This window comes from Ambystoma mexicanum, chromosome 10, assembly GCF_040938575.1.
Source record: "Ambystoma mexicanum isolate Mex_15411 chromosome 10, UKY_AmexF1_1, whole genome shotgun sequence".
Taxonomy (NCBI): domain Eukaryota; kingdom Metazoa; phylum Chordata; class Amphibia; order Caudata; family Ambystomatidae; genus Ambystoma; species Ambystoma mexicanum.
Window position 1 is genome coordinate 1280943318 of NC_090932.1, and position 22364 is coordinate 1280965681.

General features: G+C 51.1%; 1 protein-coding gene across 3 annotated transcripts in view; it reads left to right on the forward strand.

The window, feature by feature from the left end:
- NF2 (NF2, moesin-ezrin-radixin like (MERLIN) tumor suppressor) overlaps positions 1-22364 on the forward strand; it is an 855245-nt gene that overhangs the window by 299275 nt on the left and 533606 nt on the right. The gene's annotated exons all lie outside the window — the stretch shown is intronic.

The window sequence follows — 22364 nt, forward strand, 5'->3', positions numbered from 1 at the left end:
TTCTGACCTATAGAGTGCAGAGTAGAAGTTGACAAATTGATCCGCGATTTCGGGTGTGGTGTGTACCTTTAATACCTTATGGGTTGACGATCCCCTGGATTATTTGGGAGGCAGTTTTCTACTTCTGCTGTCTGACAAGCAGCCTATCTGCCTTGTTGGCATGTACATAGTATCTCTGCTTTAACGCTAAGAGATTTCTTTCTGCCTTCCTCGTCTGTAGGCGGTGTAGCTTTCCCTTTGCATTCTGATTGCTCTCTGCAACTTTCTACTTGAATCTTGGACCATTTTAACCATGATGTCCCGTGGGTCATCTTCCAGCTCTGTTTCCAGGGCCCTCAGCTGCTTGAGCCGTAGCCCCTGTAGGGCAATCAATTCCCACCTAAGCGGGGCTTTAAAAGTGTCCCATACTACCGCTTTGGGGACACCCGCATCTGCGTTGTTCAAAGTATTCCTTTATTTTCCGCTCTACCTCCCCCTTCATGACTGAGTCTGTGAGTACCTCCTTGGGGGAAACCCCAGCTCCAGAGCCCACACTTATGCTGTTGAAGATGGAGTGTCATGGAAGTGGGGGCATTGTCTGAGATTGCGATGGTGTGGAGATCTACCTGTTTGATTTTGCCAAGTAGCGTAGTGGAGGACCATATATAGTCTATGCGGGAGAAGGAGAGGTGTAAGTGGGAGTAGAAATTGAAGCCTAACTCTGACCCCTTCAATGACGTCCAAACGTCCTGGAAACCATGTTCCATTTTCAATTTTAGGGCGGTTGATGGTGGGGTGTGAATCTGTGTTTGCTTTGCACTCCTATCTCTCCTTGGATCCCATGCCAGGTTGAAGTCCCCCATCAGCAGGATCTCCCGTTGACTAAAGTTCCATTCCTGTAAGGACTGTCCTCAGGAAGCCATCTTCCCAGAATTTGGCGTGTATATCGTCGTCACTGTCAGTATTGATGCTTCGAGGGGATTGGGTCCTCCGACGTATTCCATATCTATGACAGGTAATGTCCACAGCTGTGCAGCTTCAGAAAATCTTTGGCGTCTGCGTCGATGACGTCGATGCGCCGTCCCCGAAAACCTCCTCCGACGGCCGACGTCACCCAATGTGATAAGTAGGACGCACGACGCCCATAGCCTCAGTTCTGTTTTTTCTGCTAACGTGTTCGCTTCGTGAATCTCGGTACGCCTCGACTCGTTGGAGTTTGCTGTTTTCAATTCTCGGTTCGTTGAACCTGTTCGGTTTGTGAAGACCTGTTTGTGGCGATGTCTTTCTCATCTTCTACCCCGCGTCCGGGCTTCAAGAACTGCGGGGACTGTGGGTCCAAGATGTCGGTCACGGACTTGCATGACGCCTGCCTGTGGTGCCTCGGGGAGGCCCACGATATGGACGACTGTGTCGACTGCCAGTCGCTCACGGCAAAGGCCTTGCGGGAACGCAAGAAGAAGCTGTCGGTAGGCCGGGTGTCTAAGCCCCGGAAGTCGAGGTCTGCGGGGCTTTCGACGGATGACTCGAGGGGTGACTCTCCGCATCATCGTCGGAAGTCCAGTGGGTCTCCTTCCAGGAGTCGGTCTCGCCACTCCTCTGCCTCTTCGAGGCATTCCCAGAAGCGCCGGCATAGGTCGCCTTCCCCTTCCTCTTCCGAGGACTCTGCCCGTCGGCGGGTCGCTTATCCCTCCATGCAAGAGACACCGGAGGAATGGGCTTCCTTCGGGAAGCAGATGCTAGCGATTCTTGAATGGCAGGGCACCGGTCCGTCCGCGCCTCCGAGTGGGGTCGGTCGGCACCGGTCGAGAGACACCGCCCCTACGCATTCGGGCTCGGGTGGTCGGCATGGCTCGCGGGAGAGCTCCCGCTCGGACAAGGGTAGCCGTTCTCGCCATGCCCGTTCCAGGTCCCGGTCCTCGATGCGCTCGAGACCGCGTGATCCTGTGCCATCTTCGAAGAAGACGTCGACGCCTGTGGCGCCGAGGTCGTCGACGATTTCCCTCGAGGCTCCGTCGTCGACGCCGTCAGCGCTTAGGTCGTCGAGAGACACGCTCGGAGCTCCGGCTTTGAGGCCTGTGTCGACGCCGCCGATGCTGGCGGCCCTGCAGCTGACGACACCGATTCGCTTGACGTCGACGCCTTTTCTGTCAGCGCCGACTCGTTCAGCGCCCTCGACGCCTTAAGAGGCGGTGGTGTCGGAGGGGCCCCGTGCCCCTAGAAAGGCTATGGCTAAGGTCAGGCACTGCTTTGGTCCACAGAGGTCTTCCTCTTCTCGCCTGGAGTACATTTCAGAGGGTGATGAAGGCTCTGATGGGGGCTTGGTTCCGGTTACGGTTCCAGATGACCTTATCTCGGGCCATAGCCAGTTTGATGATCTGCGGCAGTCGCTGCATGATGCCAGTGGACTGGACACCTCTCCGGAGGTGGAGTTTTGTAGGCCAGAGCTTGGCACTCATGCCGATTCTTCATATCGGCGCCTTATGTCTCGGGTCACCGAGTACTTGGGTTGGTCAGCTCCCCCAGGGGAGTTCGTTCAGGATGATCTCACGGACATCCTTGATCTCAGTCCCCCCACTGACCCGGTTTTGCCTTTTCATATGGCTCTGCAGAGAAGGGTGGCGGCGCTTGGACTGCTCCGGAGAGTCTCCCAGCAGTGGGCAAGTCTTTGTCGCGAAAATACCGTCCAGCCAGTAGCGACCCCTGCTACTTGTCTAGGCACCCCACTCCGGAGAGTTTGGTGGTGCAGGCGGCTACGGCCCTGGCAAAGCGGGCGTCGTATCCTACTATCCCTCTGGATAGGGACGACAAACGTTTTGACGGCTGGGCGAAGAAAGTGTTTTCTTCAGGGGGGTATGGCGCTTCAGGCGGCCAACTCCATATGTGCCTTGTCTCATTTCGCACACACTCTGTGGAACTGTGTTCCATTAGCGGCTGCACATGTTCCCGAAGGGGACGAACGGGATGGTTTCCTTGCTATGGTTCAGGATGGCAAGGATGCTATGTGTGAGGACGTTCAGTCGGGTTTGGACTTGGCGGATTGTGTCAGCCGGTTCATGGAGGCGAGCACCGTAATGCGCAGGTTTGCGTGGTTGCAGAAGTCTGGGTTAGCTCCTGATGTGCAGTCCCGGCTCCTCAACATGCCCTTTGACGGCGAACACCTTTTTGGCAGCAAGGCTGACGAGAGCCGTGAGAGGTTGCAGACCTCCAAAGCTGCAGCAAAGTCGTTAGGCGCTGCAGTTCGCCAACCTCCGCCTTTTCGTCCTAGGGGACAGCAATGGAGGGGAGGTTCCTTTCGCTATTACTCGTCCTTCAGTAAAGCGAGGGGAGCTAGCAATCAAAGAGGCCATCGTAAGAGTGCCAGAGGTGGAAATAAAGGTACTCGAGGTGCCAAGGCCGCTCGGGCAGTTGCCTCTTTGCCCTCAGGCAACACCGCAGCCGCTACCACTCAATCATGAGGCCAGGTCCCATGGTTCGCCAGTTGGGGGAATGTTGGCGCAGCATCTTGTAGAGTGGCAAGCCATTACTTCGGATGTGTGGGTTTTGGAGATCATAACCCACGGCTACTGTCTTCCTTTTCGGCAGAGGCCTCACGACAATCCACCAGGGAACCTCTTTGTGTCCGGATCCGCTCCTTGCGCAGGAAATTCAAGCCCTGCTGGAAAAAGGGCCCATGGAACTGGTGCCTGTAGCGGAGAGGAACAAGGGATGATATTCCCCTTATTTTTTTATTTCAAAGAAAGACGGGGGATTGAGACCCATCATGGACTTGCACGGTTTGAACAAACTCCTCAGGAAGGACAAGTTCAAGATGGTGACTCTTTCTCAAGTCCTCCAGGCCCTTCAACTTCAGGACTGGTTGGTGTCTCTCGACCTCAAGGTTGCTTACTTCCATGTGCCGATCCATCCCAAGCACAAGAAGTACCTGAGGTTCGCGGTTGGCGACTCGCACTTTCAGTTTCGGGTCCTGCCCTTCGGATTGACCTCCACCCCGAGGGTTTTCACCAAGCTCATGGTGGTGGTGGCAGCACATCTCAGGAAGGGGGGGATTCACGTCTACCCCTACCTGGACGATTGGTTGATCAGGGGGGAGCTCTCCCGAGCAAGTCCTGGATCATCTGTCCGTCACCTGCCACTCCCTTCACAGGCTGGGCTTCTCACTCAATTTAAAGAAGTCCCATTTGACACCAACGCAGCGGCTCCAGTACATCGGAGCAGTGCTCGACACGACCCTGGGGCTGTTTTTCCTCCTCAGGTGAGGGCTCTTCACATTCAGCAGATGGTGCACGAGTTTCAGTTTGCCCAGAATTTCCCAGCGTCCGAGTTCTTGAGACTGCTCGGCCTCATGGCATCCTGCATTCTTCTGGTGCCAGAGGCTCGTCTGCGGATGAGATCTTTGCAGTGGGCTCTCAAGCTCCAGTGGTCTCAGTCCTCCGGCAGGCTGTCGGACCCTGTTCAGGTGCCGTCCTCGGTAGCCCGGGACCTTCTGTGGTGGGCCGTCGAGGGCAATCTGATGAAGGGGGCCCCATTTTGGCTGCCCTGGCCGGAGATGACGATCGTGACGGACGCATCCCTCACGGGATGGGGAGCTCATGCCAACGAATTGACAGTCAGCAGTCGTTGGTCTCCGTCGAAGTCCAGACTCCATATCAATCTGTTGGAGCTGAGGGCCGTCAGGCTAGCCCTGAAGGCTTTTCTGCCAACTGTGCGCGGAAAGAGTGTCCTGATTCTAACGGACAACACGGTGGCCATGCACTACCTCAACAAAAAGGGGGGGGCAGGGTCACTTCCGCTGTGCAGGGAGGCGATGCAGCTCGAGTTCTGGGCCATCCAGCAGGAAGTTTCGATCTCGGCTGTTCATCTGGCCGGACACGACAACGAGACGGCGGACGCTCTGAGCAGGCAGAGCGCGATCTCTCATGAGTGGGAGCTGGCTCAGGAGATTCTCCTGGAGATCTTCGCCCTTTGGGTCAACCGGAAGTGCGAAAGGTTTTGCTCGCGGGAATTTCCTCTAAAAGGAGCCTTAGGAGACGCATTCGTGGTGGAGTGGTCGTTCCCACTGCTGTACGCGTTTCCTCCAGTCCCCGTCTGTCATGATCTCTGCTTCCAAAAGATCAGGACTTGCCCGACTCCCTTGGAAGCAGACCCATAACCCCGGTTCCGAGTGCCAGCCAGTCCCAATTGGGACCTTTTGGACCCTGTCCTGGCGCCAGTGGCACCAGGCTCATAAAGATGCCCAGTCCCAGCGCTGGAAGCGCCGGGCTCATAATGCTTGGGTGGACTTACCTGCAGCAGACCATGCTGCTTACTTACCTGCCAGTTGAACCCCGGATCCTCTTCTGTTTGGGACTACTTTTCCTGTTGGGTGGGGCAGGAGCCACTCCCTCGGTTCAGAACACTGGAACTCTTCTGGAAAGCAGGAACTCTTTTCTTACCTAGGCGTGGCTGTGGAAGGAGACACCTAAGCACTACAGGAGGCTATTTAAACCACACCCGATGGATGAATCTTGCTTTGTGTTATTCTGCATTCTCTGCAGCAAAACGCTCATCTTGTCTTCTGCTTCTGATCCTGGGCCTAAGGAAACAAAGGCTTACCATCCTGGAATCCAGTCTTCAGCAGCACCTGTAAAGACAAAGAAAGAACAGGTTAGCACTACGGTCTTCAGTGGCAGCGCATCTCTTACCTGGTCCATCGGCTGTCACCAACGCCTCGCGCTGCATTCCGGCATCTGAAAGACAAAAGCTTACCAGCTCTTCGCATGCTCCGGAGGCCTTCGGCGCTGCATCCCGCATCTGAAAGACAAAAGAAGGTGCGTTTAAAGACATTGGGCAACTTTATTACTCGGGTGCCATTACTCCTTCCCACGCCGAATCCAGTGGGTATTCCAGCACCCTTCAACTTCTCTAAAGCTCCGAACTTGTACCTGCAAGATAAAAGGGACAGTTAGTGCGCATCGTGAAGCAGGCTACAAGCGCTTACCTACGTACTTCCAGGTGCTTCTATTCCTCACGCGGGTTCGATCCTCAGCTCTCATCAGCCCGCCATCCGCCATCGCCGGAACTCTGCAAAACAAGAGATATCATTACAAAAGACTTTTAAGACATTTGAAGCGCCCAGAACTTACCGTTCGTGCAGTTAACGACGGACAGCAGTCCTCTGAGGTCAAGAGGCCCGCACCCTTATCCAGTGAAGGAACTGGTTACGGCACCCTGCCCCGAGGCAGATGGAGAGCTCGGCGTTCACTTACCTAAGACATCTTACTCTTCGAGTCAGACATACAGTGCACAGAGGTCCAGCCCAAAGAGCCAACCGTGTGTTACACATCACCTTTGAAGATACGGCATTCACCCAGTCAAGACCGGCGCCTCTGCGGGAATCAGGTGAGCGTTACACCGTCATCCTGCAAGTGCTGCGGAGGTTACGGAGGTTCGGTTCCCGGATGATCCTCATTGCTCCGGCGTGGGCCCGGAGGACGTGGTACCCGGACCTTCTCGACTTGTCCATCTGCCCTCCACGTCGTCTTCCCTACGGAGACGATCTGCTCTCACGGGAGGGGGGGGTCACGTTCTGCATCCAGAGGTCAGATCCCTCAACCTTCACGCTTGGCTTGTAAAAGGTTGAGGTATAAGGATTGGGACCTCCCTGAAGACGTGATGGAGGTGTTGCTCTCGGCCAGGCGGCCGGCAACAAAGTCTCTGTACCGTTGCCGTTGGAGAAAGTTCTGCGACTGGTGCAGAGTTCAGAATGTGGATCCTTTTGAATGTGACTTTCCCAGGGTTTTGTCTTTTTTGCTTTCTTTGGCCCACAGGGGCTTGCAAGTGGGGACCATTAAAGGTTACCTGGCGGCGCTGTCCATATTTAAGCGCCCGTCTGAAGATTGTTCCTATTTTAAGATTCCTTTAATTTTGCAGTTTTTGAAAGGGCTCACTAATGTGTTTCCTCCGTCACCTTTTTTGGTGCCAGGTTGGGATTTGAACCTTGTTCTTTCTTATGGGTGCTCCGTTTGAGCCTTTACATTCTTGCCCTTTGAGGCTGTTAACTCTGAAAACTGTGTTTTTGGTTGCGGTTACTTCCACTCGCAGAGTGAGTGAGTTACAGGCACTTTCAGTTAAGCCACCCTTCACTGTGTTTCATAAGGACAGGGTTGTCCTTAGAGTTCGTCCTTCTTTTCTTCCGAAGGTGGTTTCGGAATTTCATTTGAGCCAGAAGGTTGTTCTTCCGGCGTTCTATCCTCCTCCTCATCCTGGTAAGGAAGAGGAGAGGCTCCATAGGCTTGATCCTCGGAGAGCGTTGAGCTTTTATATTTCGCGCATGTCCCGGGTCAGAGTGGACGATCAACTTTTCATTGGTTACGCTGGAAAGCGTTTGGGACAAGCTCTGACGAAACAGACTTTGTCTCGTTGGATTATTTTAGCTATCTCTGAGTGTTACCGCTTGGCGGGTAAGGACCCTCCGGCTGGCTTGCAGGCCCATTCTACCAGAGGAGTGGTTGCGTCTACTGCTCTACAGAGGGTAGTTCCTATTTGTCGCATCTGTGATGCAGCCACCTGGGCTTCAGTACATACTTTTGTACGTCACTATTCCCTCGATTCCATCAGAGGGCAAGATCTGGCCTTTGGCAAGGCAGTTCTCTATTCCGCAATTTGATTGGGCATGCTAAATTTGTATTCTAAATTCTTTCCCACCTCCTTGCTTGGTACTGCTTTGGGAGTCTGTCATAGATATGGAATACGTCGGAGGACCCAATCCCCTTGAAGAACAAGTTACTTTCTTACCTGGTAATGTTCTTTCGATGGGATGGTCTGACAACGTATTCCATATCGCTCCCTCCCTGCCTTCCCCGCTGCAGAATTTCTTTTGCGATTGCAGCTTGTGTTCCGCAAGGCCTTGTGTGTCTGACTGGCAGAAAACTGGTGGCACACGTTCTGGGAAAAAACTATAACTGAGGCTATGGGCGTCGTGCGTCCTACTTATCACATCAGGTGACGTCGGCCATCGGAGGAGGTCCTCGGGGACGGCGCATCGACGTCATCGACGCAGGACGCAGACGCCAAAGATTTTCCGAAGCAGCACAGCTGTGGACATTACCTGTCATAGATATGGAATACGTTGTCGGACCATCCCATCGAAAGAACGTTACCAGGTAAGAAAGTAACTTGTTCTTCTTTTCAGAGAGTGAGGAATAGGTACCGCTTGAAGCTATTGTTTGCGCTGCCGCCTTTGTTTAGTAGTGATTAGGACCCCTGCTACCTTACCCTGTGCAATTGCCTGTAGTATCTGTGGGTATCGCTTTAATTTCTGGCATTGTTTGTCGGTGCACTTGATATGTCTTTCTTGGAGCACCCCAATGTCTGGTGTGTGGTATATTAGTAGCCTTTCTAGCTTTTTCCTTTTTTCAGGTGTGTTTAGCCCCATTATGTAAAGTGTGAGGAATTTGACCATCTCACATGATATTTCTTGTGTACCTTGGAGCTAGTGCCCTGGGAAAAGAAAATAACAAACCAAACGTAACGATACCGGGAGCCCTGCCCCAACTTGGGCCCCCTAATCCCTCACCTGCCCTTTAACCAAATTCCCTCATTTCTTTTTGGAGATATGGTTACGGTGGGCCCCGTAGCTGGGGTCGCCTACAGCTTTTCCTTGCTGGTGTCCATTCCCATGACTTAAAGCGTTGGTGCAGCTGCAGCGCATCCCTTACTTCTTGGTGGTCTTCCTCCTCCTTGATGTGTAGAAGGTGTGCCCCTTCCTCCCTTGTTCTAATCCTGTGCTGGCGGTCTTCCCACTAGAAGAGAAACCCGAATCGGAATTCCCACTTATTCTTAATTTGATTGGCCTGGAGCTGTCTCGCACAGCCCCCTTTTCTTTTTTGGAGGGTTGACTGAGCCAGATCTTGACATAGGTGAATTTCCGCTCTGTTGAAAGTGATTGCTTCCGCTGGGCAAGCTGCTCAGAGGATGGCCTCCTTTTGGGGGTACCTTGTGTTAGACAGAAACCTGTGCAGTTCCCTTAGGGACCACTGCAAAAAGTTTAAGACCACGGGAGTTAGCAGTAAACCCAATTGGTAGCAGTCTGCACCACCCAGATTTACCTGGTAGCTGTGGCTGAGCAGTCAGACTTCTCTCAAGAAGAGTTGGGCAGTATACAGAGCATACACAATAGGGCAGATAAACACAGTAAAACAAGCAAACACTGACCAGAGCTTTGGTGTAAAAGATATATAATTATTTATTTAAAAACACATCTATAAAAACACACTGGCGCTAATATCAAGCAAGTTCAAAAACACAGTCACTAAAGTATATACACTCCCTTAAAAGAATATTAGACAAGTCTTAAGTAAAGTACCACTTATTTTCAGACAGCGGTGAGCGCTTAATGCAGATGGCACTCTAATAATTCGGTTTAAAAGGGAGCGAAAGGCAGAGCATAACTTGAAACAGATCCGAAACACTTTCAGAAGAACACAGCAGGAGAGGAAGGCAGAATAAAACCGTGAAGTAGTTCAGAAAGCCGGATCCACTTTAAGAGGATCAGAACGAAATGTGTCGAAGGTCACATGGTTGAAAAGTGCACAAAAGTCTCAAAGGTTCAGAAAGAAGTTGTATCAAAAGAAAGGGACCAGTTAAATGGTCAAGAGACCAACCCAGTCTAGAAGGTTAAGGATTTACTGTCACCTTGTAGCAATCTATAGAGAGGGAGGCCAGGCGGACACAGTACCTTGAAATGGTGAGAACGCTCCAGCGGGGGCAGTTGTTCCTGGCAGCGGGTGCAAGTCGGTGCTTCGTCCGGGGGAAGGGAAGATCTCGTCGGGGAGGAAAGCAGAAGGTCGTTGCACTGCCAGGGAAGAAACCAGCCGCGGAGTTCTCGGTTAAAATGAGCGGTCCCTTTATTTCGCGGATCAGGGGTAAGTGGCTATCCGGTTGGCGGGGTGCTTGGCACGGGCAGTTCGACCACTAGACGTCCTGGTAGGCGAAAAAGAAAGCGAACTGGTTGTCCCCACCAGCTCAAAGGGAAGAGACTCTCCGGCAAGAAGATCTCCTCTGTCGTCGGGAAGTGGTGAGACGGTTCAGCAGGGCTCCACCGGTGGTGTCGTCGTTGCAGGTCGGCTCAGCTTCTCACTCTTCGGATTTTTAGGTCCTGTGGCGACTTCTGAAGTTCCAGTCCCAAAAGTCCTGCTTTTATGCAAGAAACCCCCATTCATTCAGCCTAGCTGTCAATCAAACATGCTAAGTGGTGAGCGGGGCGGCGCACCACTTGGGCCAATCATGCAAGAGTGCGACTTGGGTTGGTAAGGAAACTTAGTCCAAGGTGCCTAAACCCCCTCCAACACCCCCTGTGGTACCCAGACAGAGTGGCACCACTTTTGAAGGTTTCTGTGGAGTGACCGGCCAAAAAGTGGAACAAAAGGGCTTGACCTTTGGTTTGGAGTTACAGAGGCGAACACAAACGCCATTTTAAAACCGAGTTCTGGCAAAAAGACCCTACCGGGGAATCAATATTAAATAAATAAACCGGCATTGCACCAAAAAGTGTTGCGTTTACAATACATGGGAAAATCCCATAGAGAATATTCTTAAGGAATATTATGCGTGGTAACCACTGCCACCAGCCAGAAACTCGACGAGGGAGGACTGCACAGTACCCCCTCGAAAAACAGACCCAGGGGCAATCGAATTACCCCTACTTCCACATTATGATGGTTTGTACTGGTTCTGTTACTAAATTTGGGACTATTAAAGCCAATGGTGACTTGCATGCCCTGGGAGACAGTAGTCAGTCCCAGGGTATGGAGTCTATGATGGGGTGTCACTATGACACCCCTGTGTCACTGCACTCAGGGTGCTGTGTAACACACATAGTAAAACACATGAGACCCTATGGAGTAAAAGACCCCATAGCCCATAAAACACATTAACAGTCAAAGGAACACCTCAAATCATGTCCAAGAGTGTGAGGAAAAGAGTCTCACTCTTGGCAGGAGAAAAAAACAAACTCCAGAAATCCAGCAAAGCTGCTGGGGGACTCACTAGGTTAGGAAATTCAGCATAAACTGAGAATTCTCCCTAACACCTTGCTAGTGTGACCACCACATCTCTTGCTCACGCGCCTGGCTCTTGTCGTTAGGGGCCCGTCCTGTGGATCCGGTCGATTGGGATATCCCCAGGCCCCTTCGCTCCCAGAAGGTCAGAGAACATCTGCCTGCCCGTGGATTTCAGGTCTGCGTCTCCTATCGCTTCCGGATGCGTATGTTCGACCTGCGGGACCCGTTTTCAAGATCTTCACATTGCAGTTCAATGTTTTGGGTTACCCTTGCTAGGTCTTCCAGGGCCACATCTATTTTGCGTGTCTCCTCTACCAATTCTTGCAGGGCCCTTTCGGTGGTTTTTGTCCTCTCCTCCAAGGCCGTGATGTCTCTCTTAATGTATTTGAATGATTGTTTAATTTCATTTCCCCCATAAAAGAGGTGAATTGCGTTTGGACTGTTACTGTGAGTTTATCCTGGAATGCAAGGAAGTAGGCTTCAATGTCGGCTTTTGAGGCGGCTACTCTGGGGGGGTAGGGAACCTGGTTCGACTTCTGGAATGTTCGGGAGCTTCTGTGTTTTGCCTTGCTGATCTCTGTGGTCCGGCTCCCTAGCCCAGCAGCGTTGGATGGGGCTATCTCGACCCGTAGTTGTTTGAGTTCTCTTGTTGGGTGTGCCTTTTCCCATGGTTCCCAGCATCGGGTATGCCACTTAAATATGGCCTTCTGACTACTGGTGCCCGCTGGCCCTGTGGTGTGCACTCTAGCTGCCTCAGCGGGTAGATTTGCCTGGTGGTCCTTAAAACTCCCCTGCGTCGCTTATGTCAGGTATTGCAGTTCTTGTGGGCTTTCCTCCTGGGCTGCCTGCTGCCTTGTTATTTCCTATGTATGCTCTTCTTAAAGTGGTATTATCCACTGCCTGGCGGGGGCTTGATGATCCTGTGGGGTTCAGAAGAGCGTGCTGCTCTTAGGGGGGGGGTGCAATTTCTCAACCCCCCCCACCGCCCTTTGGTGGGGCTGGTGCTGGCGTTACTGGGTGGCCCAGTATCCCCCTTGGACTCTCTCCTCGTTCTATTGACCGGCCTCCCCTATCTGCTCCTGGTAGCCTGGAGGGGTTGCCAGTTGTCGCCTTCTGTTACGGGGTGTGATGGTTTTCAGGGCCCCTCGTGTTATACAGGGGTGATTATTGGTTAGGGCCACATCCCTTGTGGGGTGTCAACTTGTGTGCTCCCACGCTGGTTCCGCCCGGGTTGCTGCTCCGGGGTTTATCCTGTGATTCCCGGGAGGCTCTGGGTGCTGAGTAGGGGCTGTGTGTCCTCCATCCCAGCTGTGAGGAGTGGGGCTGAGGAGCAGAGAGAGCTTCCAGCCCCAGGCGAAGGTGTCTGTTTAGGATGCTAATTTGCCGCTCACATGGTATGCGCCGGTCCGGTCCTGCGTAGGCATGCAGGGAGGCTTCGCAGACTCCTCCAGTCCCATGCGAGTCTGCACGGAACCACTGGGGGATGGCATGCACCTGTCTGTGCAATCTCTGAGGTGCTTCGGTGTGTTTGATTCAGGGCTGATCCGTGGCCAGCGTAATGTATGGCCGATGTGCTGTCCCTCTTTTCACCGCAGTCTGTGCCACGCTCCCGGCTTAGTGTCGCCACTGTGCTGATCTGTCTCACACTGCGTTCTTTGCTGCAGTCATGGTTCATGGGGGTGCTCTACCAGTGCCCTGCTTCAATGATTGGGCCTATTTGGGGACGGAGCTGGCTTCACACACGTCCTCCCCATCTAGCAGCCACCTTGGAATCCTATTCACCCTGCTGACCTTTTAAAAGGACATTGGAGAGGTAGAGTAAAGTTAAAGCTTTCGAAGGAGAAGATGGAAACATGCTGTCAGGTAGAGTTGAGCCCCCATGCTAAATTGGGACCACAAGTAGGCTACAACACCCAGGTAGCAGGAGCTGACCAAAGGGACAGGAGGGACAACAGTGGAATGGTAGTCTGGATGGGGACCGAAGGAACAAAACATGTTGAGGTTGTATGCCCTAGTGGAAGAGGTTCCAACAAAGACGTCTTGATATGAAGGGAAGAGAAACAAGCAAGCCATTACTACAAAAAAGTCTGTGGTCATGAGAAGGAGGGGAAAGAAAAACCTAGGAATTGAAGGGAGGAGGACAGGCAGGTAACAGGAGCCGGTTCAAATAGATTACACATTCTGAGAAGATTTAACATGGAGTGGAAAGCACTTGGGACCAAAGTCCAGTACCATAGTAACACGTACAGGAGGTTGTGAGTTAACAAACCTTGTGAATGAGAGAATTGATGAAATTGGGGCGTGTGATATCCAAGAAAGAGACTTGAACACTGAATACAATCTGGGCATATAGCTCATGAAGCAAGGACAAGTCTAATAAGCATTACAAGAGAGATTTGATGCATGCTCAGTCTCCTACTCCAACGCAAAGCCTGAATATGTGCTGTGATGAATCCCACGTTCTCATCGCTGCTTCCATAGGGGGAGCTCTTAACATGAGGCCAGGGAGGGGAGACTGCTACCCGATTGTCCTCCTGGGGATGGTACTCAGCAGGTGGATCTCATGGGAGAGTCCCTGTGAGACCAATGATGATAGCTTTGGAGCAACACAGTGTTCATCCCATTAATTCCTGTCCCCTGTCACCTTTCACTCAACTCAGTCCCCTGTGGTCCCCCACACCTCTATGTACCTATGTAGAGTAGAGGACTGCATTCACTCCAATCATACTGGAACGAGGAAGAGTGAGGCTTACCGTGGTGGAGTGCATACAATCACTGGCACGAAGATCAACCAGAGGCCAAAGCCTACCGCAGAACCAATATACGCGGTACAGCTTACTAGAAGCAGTACCGCGTATAATAATCAAAGAAGGACTATGTACGTCACCAAGCCAGCCTTAGAGGAGTCAGGAATGGAACACCGGTTTGGTGGCGTGGAGAAGAGGACCAGATGCTCTCGAGGAGGCACTGCTGTCGCCACTAGGTCTGAGGAACAGGACCTTGTCTGGGAAGGAGAAAACATGATCAGCAAAGCCGAAGAAGGAAGAAGCTGAGCAGTCGAGGACGTGAGACCGACCCCACTGCTGCAGAGTCGGCTAGAGCAGGATGCTGACTGCGGAAGCCACAACGAAGCACTGCTCCACTCACAGGACAGACCGGAGATGGCAACAGCATTTTCCAGATGTAGGGAAAGGGTCGGGCCAGCTGGTGGGACTCAGAGGGGGCCAAAGAAAGGAAAGAGAAACATGCAAATATCCCAGGAGACAGAAAGGGATTACAAGAGGACTATACAAGCTGGAAATAAAATGAAGACACATTCTGTATCGAACAGTACCTGGCAGGAGAGTACACCAGATCTGTTCTGTTGGTCATTAAGTGAAATGGGGACAGTGGTCCCACAGAAGCAACATACTAGGGTCTGGGACCCACCTATAGTCAGGGAAGCCCCACCAGAACAGCGTGCCCAAGTCTTGGATGCACAAGAAGTCTAGTGCAGGCTGCCAATGCAGTATTCAGGAGTCAAGGACCCATTCAAGCCCGAAGAAGTAAAGAGTTACAGGACTGAGCCCTAAAATAAGTCAGGGAGGTCCTGAGATAATCTAAGGGGGTCTGGGATCCACACGGAAGAGAAAAGAACTGCAGAGCTATTCAGGGAAATCCCAAAATGGCCCAGAGGGATCTGGGAACCATATAAGATAGAGGCACAGGAAGTCAAACCAAGGGGCCGAGGACCTAGTGCATGGAGAAAAGATATTTTCTGGAATTCTAGGCTCTACAGTCAAGTCTGGCAGGATAGTGAACCAGACTTGAGACAATAGTTGTGAACTGGAGAAGGCCCCATGGATGAGATTCCCTCCTGATACTTGGGAACTGTGCTTTGTGTTCTGGAAATCATCAGTCCAGTATGGCAGGATAGTGAAGGGACTCCCCTCTGACATTTCAGAACTGTTTGGTATACGTTTGGGAGGACTGTAAGCAAGAACCTTTAAGTTAACAAATCACTCCCTGTGTTCTCCACATTAACTGAACAATCGACTCCATATCCGGTGGGAGAGAAGCCTCCTTCTGGATCACAAAGTTTTCCTTAGTCTAGAGTGTATGGGACGGAAATAGGTTTGGACACAGGACCGTGATTGGACACTTTATTTTACAGGACTCCCTGACAAGAGTCCTTAGCATTTTGTTGAGGTAGGGCACCCCCTCATAGAGATAGGGCAAGATAGGCTTTTCCTTTTCTTCTTCTTTTATGAATAGGTATTTGCCAACAAACATGGCACCACTGTGTCAGACCCTTACAGTGTAGAAGAAGGAACATTTAAGAGCATAATAGACATTGTGATGCGTGCTGTGATTTAGTTTGTTCAAGGACTACTATTGAGCGAGAAAAGGGTGGCACATCCTCTGAAACTAAGTCTTATCTAAATATAATATACATTGATATAACAAAGATGTCTGTTGGAAAACAGTACAGTTTATTGAAGTCTAAAGATAATTTAGCCAACGTGTGATATATGCTGGAAAAAGAAATCTATTCAAAGTGTAACAAGCAATGTGCTATCACAGGCTATTCCCAGTTGAATAGTAATTGAGATATGGTACGACTCATTTTAGTAATCAGTCTTTTCCAAGTCTAATAATCATTCAGATAAAATCTGGTACATGCTGAGAAATTAACTACATTGAGAGAACAAAGTATAGGGTGCATGTTAGGGAGCAGAATCAATTGAAACTCTAACAGCCGAACAATCTGTGAAATAGTGAAGTTTAACACACTTTAATGGAACTCGTAAACCAAATAGGGGCATTCCATCAAATCAAATGCCTTAGTAGCATCCAGAAAGGCTGCGACTATTTAGTGGTCCTGACCCACCGCTGAGATCGGCCCGAACATTCTCTGTATCCCAAAGGAGGTGGAACATCCTAAGATAAATCCTGCCTGATCCGCGCTTTCTATTGTGCTCATCAGGGGTGCCAACCTGGAGGCCAGTATTTCAGCCAGGATTTTATTACCTAGGTTAATGAGAGAGATTGGTCTGCACGATGGGCATTAATTTGACAGCTTGCCTGGTTTAAGCAGAACCGTGACCAGCGCCTCTCTGAGATTCAGGGAGTCTGCCCTCTTGGATAGTTTGATGGTACATTTGCAACAGGTAAGGGGCAATCTTCGTGGCATAGTATTTATACAATTCTGCCGTGAAGCTATCTGGCCCAGGAGACTTCCCGGAGGGAAGAGATCTGATGACAACTCAGACCTCATCCAGCAGTAGTCGGCAACTCATTCCCTCCCGTTCCTCATCAGTGCACCAGTGTAAGGTCACCTGTCCAAGTATTCATCTAACTCGGCCTGGGATGTTTGTGCGCGGGAGGAGTACAGCTCGCCGTAGAATGGTTAAAACTCCTGCATTATTCCGAAGTCATCAAATCTCTCCACTCCCTGTACGTCCGTTATTGACAAAACCCGTTCCCTATGATTATCCAACCTTGTGACCCTCGCTAGATGTCTACTAGGCTTCTGTCCTTCCCCATACTGCCTCACTGCTGCCTTCCACCCTACCAATTTAGCCTCTGTGCGCTAGCGGTTTAAACTGCTGCAGGTATTGCATTATCTCTGCTTGTTGTGTGGGAAGACGTGGTCTCAATCGCCTGTAGTGTACCTATGCATGCCTCTGTGTCATACAATTTCCTCCTGATTTGTTTGAGCATCCCGCTTCTCCCGAGACGCACTCCCCTCTTACCACACATTTTAAAGCTCTCCCGAGTATCCCAGCCGATTCCACCGATTTGATGTTCGTATCGAAAAAGGTGGCTATTGCTCCTGTTAGGCCTTCCCGGAACAGGGTGTCTGTCAGGGCTTCGCTCTTAAACCGCCGGGGCCTTTTCTCCCTCCCGCGGCCCGCCAGATCCATGTTCAATAATGCATGGTCTGAGACTGTGCGAGCTAGTATCTCTACCGCTGTTATCGCCCCCATCAATTACTGTGAGACCAGAAAAAAGTCCAGGCGAGACGCTGAACTATGAACCGATGAGTGGAAGGTGTATTGCAGTGCCCCTTGATTCTTAAGCCTCCAAGCATCCTCTAACTCCCATGTGTGACACATGCTTCTCAGCTCATTAGTCCCCCTGGTTGCTGGGCGGAGGGTGCCCGGAGTGCGGACAAGTATTGCGTCCCGTACTGCATTAAAGTCCCAAGCCCATATGACATGACATGATAGGTTATTTATAACACGCTTCATACCTACAGGTTTCTAAGCACGGACCCGGGGATCGGACCTGTGTTGCTCTGTGTCTTGCTTCCAAGGCGAGCACGTTGCCCCTGAGCTATCCTCCCGAGACCTCGGTGATGTCTCCCAGTGGGGAGCCCCCCAATCGAATGCCTAACCACTCCAAGGTTGTTAGTGTCTTGATTCGGACCGTAGTAATAAACTAAAGTGTACAGTTGGCCCTGAACCGTCCCCGCATTATTAGGCCTCTCCCTTCTTGATCCTTAGCTGTGGCGATCAAACTAAACCCTATAGAGCTGTAAATGAGAATGTATGCCCCTCTCGCATATTAGTAGTAAGAGGAGAAATAACTGTGCCATCCTCAGCTCTTCCCAAACTTCGAGTCCACTTCTGATGTTCGATGCGTCTCTTGCAAAAACGCTATTCCCACATTATGACGCTGCATGTAATGGAGTAGTACCCTGTGACATTTAGATGGGCAGTTCAGACCCCTTGCGTTCCACGTCGAACAATTATTCAAACCAGTCATTACATAATTCAGATTGTCACCCATTTTCTGCTCCGCCTGCACCCCAGCCCTTTGCTTCAGTATATCCCTATTGTACGGACCGTGCCCTTTCCAGTTTCCAAAGATTCCCCCTTGTCTAGTTCCCCTACCCAGTCCATCCCCCTCTCCTACCGGCAACCTCAACCTGTCAGTAATGCAACTACCCACCTCCTTCCCAAGCTGACCACCCCAACTGGTCAGCATCCCCCCCATTATAAACTTTGCTTCTACTTGAGAGGCAACTAGAAGTGCCAGCCAAGCCTAGCACCTGCTGCTGAAGAGTCCATTACCCAACCTCTTTTGGTGTGGTCTCGGTCTGTATGTTAGACAGTAGTTGCTGATAAGATAAAAAGTGTTTCAGTTACAGCATCACTTATTGTTTCCCCTAGGTCTTGGGTTCTATGGTATTTGTTCCAGGAGTGCATTGGCCTTGTCCGGGGTGTGAAAGAACATTGTGCGCTCCTCATACTCCACTCGCAACCTGGCCTGGAACATCATTGCGTACCGAATGCCTCTCTCCCGCATCCTCTTCTTCACATCTATGTAGGTTCTGTGTGACGCTTGAACCTTGTCAGAGAAGTCCGGAAAGAGTTTTATAGTTCACCCCTGTATGTCAGGATACCTTTTTCTATTGCCTTCCGAAGGGCCAAGTCTCTGTCCCGATAATTGAACATTTGTGCTATAATCGGTCGCAGAGGGGCTCTGGGTATCGGTTTTCTGCCACTGGGCACCTGGTGTGCTCTTTCCACAATGAAGATGGCTGAGAAACCTTCTGATCCCAGTGCATCTCTCGGGATTTCTTCTACTAAGGGTTCCATGTTCCTATGGTCCACCGCTTCCGATACACTGATTATCCTCAGGTTATTTCTCCTGGACCTGGATTCTAGGTCATCCTGTTTTTCAGTCAGTTCTTTTATTGCCCTTTTCACTTGCAGCATGTCTCTAGATGTCGATGTCCCTTCATCTTCAACCGCTGAGATCCGTCCCTCCGCCTTGTCCAATCTCTCTCCATGTTTGTCGAGGCGGACCTGCATATGGTCCACCTTGCATGTTAAGGTGTCATCTTCCCGTCAAGGGACTGTATACTGTTCTGTAGCTGGTTAAACAGCTCCTTTATTTTGCATTTTGCGAAATGCAGTTGAAGTGTCCTGAACCATAGGGGGAAGTATTCCCTTCTTGTGAGTCCATGGCCTCGTTTTACTTGGTCTGGGTGGGGGCGTTGAAGTGAAGTTTGGATTGTTGCCCCCCCCCCTCTCCCCCCCTCCTTATTTGCCTTGTCCATTTTGTACGGCTATTTTCCCCCGCAGGTAATCCCGTTTCTCCATTAGAACCCAAGCACGTGTACAGGCTGTGTATGACCAGCTACCAACTGCAGTTTTATCTCCTCCTGGAGGTTAGCGCCTGCGGTCAGAGTTGGTCTGCCAGATCTAATACATGGAGCATTGATTCTCCAAGCACTGGGTGATGCCCCGGCAGAGTGTCTTATTCCTTTTCTCTGGTCAATTGATAGTTTCCTGCTGGCTATAGACATTGAGGGGTATCAGTTCAACAGCCCGATTTAGTACCTTTTGATGCAGAGGGGCGGGGGGAGGATAAACTCCTGGTGTCCTAGGAATGGGTCGCTGCTCAGTGTGGCGTAGGGATCTCTCGCCACAGCTTGGCCGAACTTTCAAACCTTTTGAGATGTATGCATGGCTCCATAGGTAGGTTCTTCCCGGGAGGCTTTTAAGTAGAGTCTTAGTAACCGTGGCAACCACAGCATTTGCTTTTGGAGCTACTCCCTGAATGCTTCGGCCGCATAAATCTGCTCAAACAGTCAGTACATGTGGTAGTGCCTATTGGATGGCTCTCCCCCCTCTCCACACTACCACCGCTCGCCGTTTCAGGGGTCAAAACGGGGTGAAGTCAGGCAAGCCCAATCTTGTGTCCCATAGTGGGTCTCTTGTTGTGGAGACACCACGGCAGACTTGACACATGACATCAAACTGCGGCCCGCTTATTGAAATCTGGTCTGTAATGCCCTGCAGTGTATGGGGCTGTTAGTCTTTAACCCCTTATTGTCACCTCGTTACTCCTGGATTATTCACTCTCCGTGGGCCTTCCTCTACCCGGCCTCGAACAGTGATACTCCGCTCCGCAGGGCGAGGAGAGTTCCACCCTGCTACTTCCGCTGTCCCCAGCTCCTGTGCAGCAGCCTGCAAGGTCTAGGGGAAGGTGAATGGTTGGACTCCCCTCACTGGAAATTCCAACCCCGAGGACTGTCATCTCTTGGCTGTGTGGCTCATACCTCAGTTTGTGCCTGCAGGTCGGGCACTCCGGGGATGTCTCCCGCCTAGCCGCTCGCCTCCAGTCTTCTCAGTAGGTTCTGTGTCTTCCGACTGGTCGCGTCAGGGTAGCTGCCAAGTCCTCACGAGCCTTGCAGGTGACCTCCGAATATGCTCCTCATTCCGTGTGAGTTGGTCCTAGATCAGCTGGGACCCGCGGGCCGGGTGACCCACTGCCTCTGCCTCTGCTTCAGTCGCAGCCATGGGTGCTCGGTGACTGGTGGATTCAGCAGGCTTTGGGTTGGGCGGGTCTCCGATGCGCAGCGCCGCCAGTCTTGGGGACTCACACCCCCGTTGTATGTCCGAGGCAGCTGCGGGTCACGCATGGCTCCTCATCCTTCGATGCCCCCTGGTCTGTTCCTTTTTCGTAATGTGTGCTGGTGCGCCCGGGGTATCTCCTCCGGCTTGGGTCGCCTCCACTCCGCACCATCCAGCCAGACACTGCGTGGGTTGTGATGCAGATGGGGGCTCCAGCTATGCTGCACGAATCCACACTTCCCTGGGTTTCACGATTTCAGTAGCTTGTCTGGTTATGCTCGGGGCCTTCCCTGAGCTTGCCGCAGTAAGTGATCACGCTGATCAGTCAGTGAAATTGCCGGATCTTTTCAAAATTATATCATGGTGCTGGGAGCTTCTGGGCTCGTGGCCATTTTGGTCGGGCTCTCAAGCGCCCTCCTTGCATATAAGATTTTTGCATCCAAACATAGACTACAATCTTGCCCCAGACAAAAGAGTAATCCATGCAAAATTTGGTAGACGTGGGTTCAACTGTGTGGATTTGTATTGCCGGACAAACATACACACATACATTCAGCTTTATATATAAAGATGTACTTGCTCAGCACAGGAGCCCTACAGCCATGGAAACAAATGGAACAAACCCTGTAGGTGAGTCTAGGGACCCTAATGAAGAAATGAAAACTACATTTGTTTCAGTGAATAGTCTGTCGAGTGGAGCCCTTGGAGCAGCAGCAGTAATGGTCCTGGTAGACCGTTGGATGGGCAGGGTCAGCAACACAAGACGGAAACTGACCTGAGTCAAGCTGAGGTCTGAAAGGATCCCCTGAAGATATGCAGGTGAAAGAAAATCTCCTCAGCGGCTTTATAGCAAAGAATCAGCATTGGTGATCCTAGCCCAGGGTCACACGTTGCTGTCGGAAGGAAATGCATCAGGGCATGCCACTGGAGGTTTCCACACCGGCAGGATGCTACCAGGGTCCTATCACAGAGTTGAATCATCAATCAAGGCAACAGCCATGTAGGGACTTTGGTGGTCAGGTAGTACAGGCAGTTTCTCAGTTGCAGTCCCTGCCTTCTGAATAACACATTCAGCTTTCCAAACTGGAACAAGAGAAGAGCATTGGACACAGTTCCTTCTGGTCAGGGAAGAGGCATAGCTTCACTTTTGGAGTTTCAAGAGCCCAAAAGATGGGCCGTCGTCTCTGAATGCTTCAGGATTAAATCCCCGGAGTTGACACATTTCCTGGTGCAACACACTGAGCGCACTTGGTCATGTTTTATGCCAAGCTCAAACGTAGAGGGTAACTCCAACAATCAATGCTACTCATGCAAACATGCACCATTCAAACATAAGGTAGTCCACTAATAAATACTGACCACTACACACACATATTCACAGGCATTCTGCTGGGACAACTCATGAGATGTGGATTTCAGTAACCCCACACATTCTTTTGTGAGCTCATGGCCAGAGCTCGGGTTAGACCAAATGACCCTATCAAGTCATTCCCGGTTTTCACCCAATAGCACTAAAAGGCAACAAATGAGTTTCCTGGATACTGATTTTCACAACGATGAACTCAATTTTGTATCCTCCAAGAAGAATAGGCAAGCAGCCTTTATAGTAAAGTATACTGCCTTCAGCCAGAACCAGTACACCTGTCTGGTTCAGGGTACTGAACTAGTGAGTCTAAGGGGCTCCTTGGTGGCAAATACCCACTTATGGCACATTTTTGGATGACACTCACTGAGGAAAAATAGTCAGGACTTCATGAAAGACTAGCAAAAAGTGGAAGGGACTCTCAAAGGTGAGCAAAAGAGGACTTTACTTTTACACTGGGGAAGGGAATATAAAAAACCCAAATATGAACTCCGGTATGAGAAGTGCTAAGAGATGAATAAACAGAAGTGTTGTGGGAAACCTTGATCATTCTTTCATCAAAGGAAGACCATGGAGATGATGGGAACATCTTTGATCTTGGGACTGCAGACTGAAGAGTAGAGATGTTGCTAA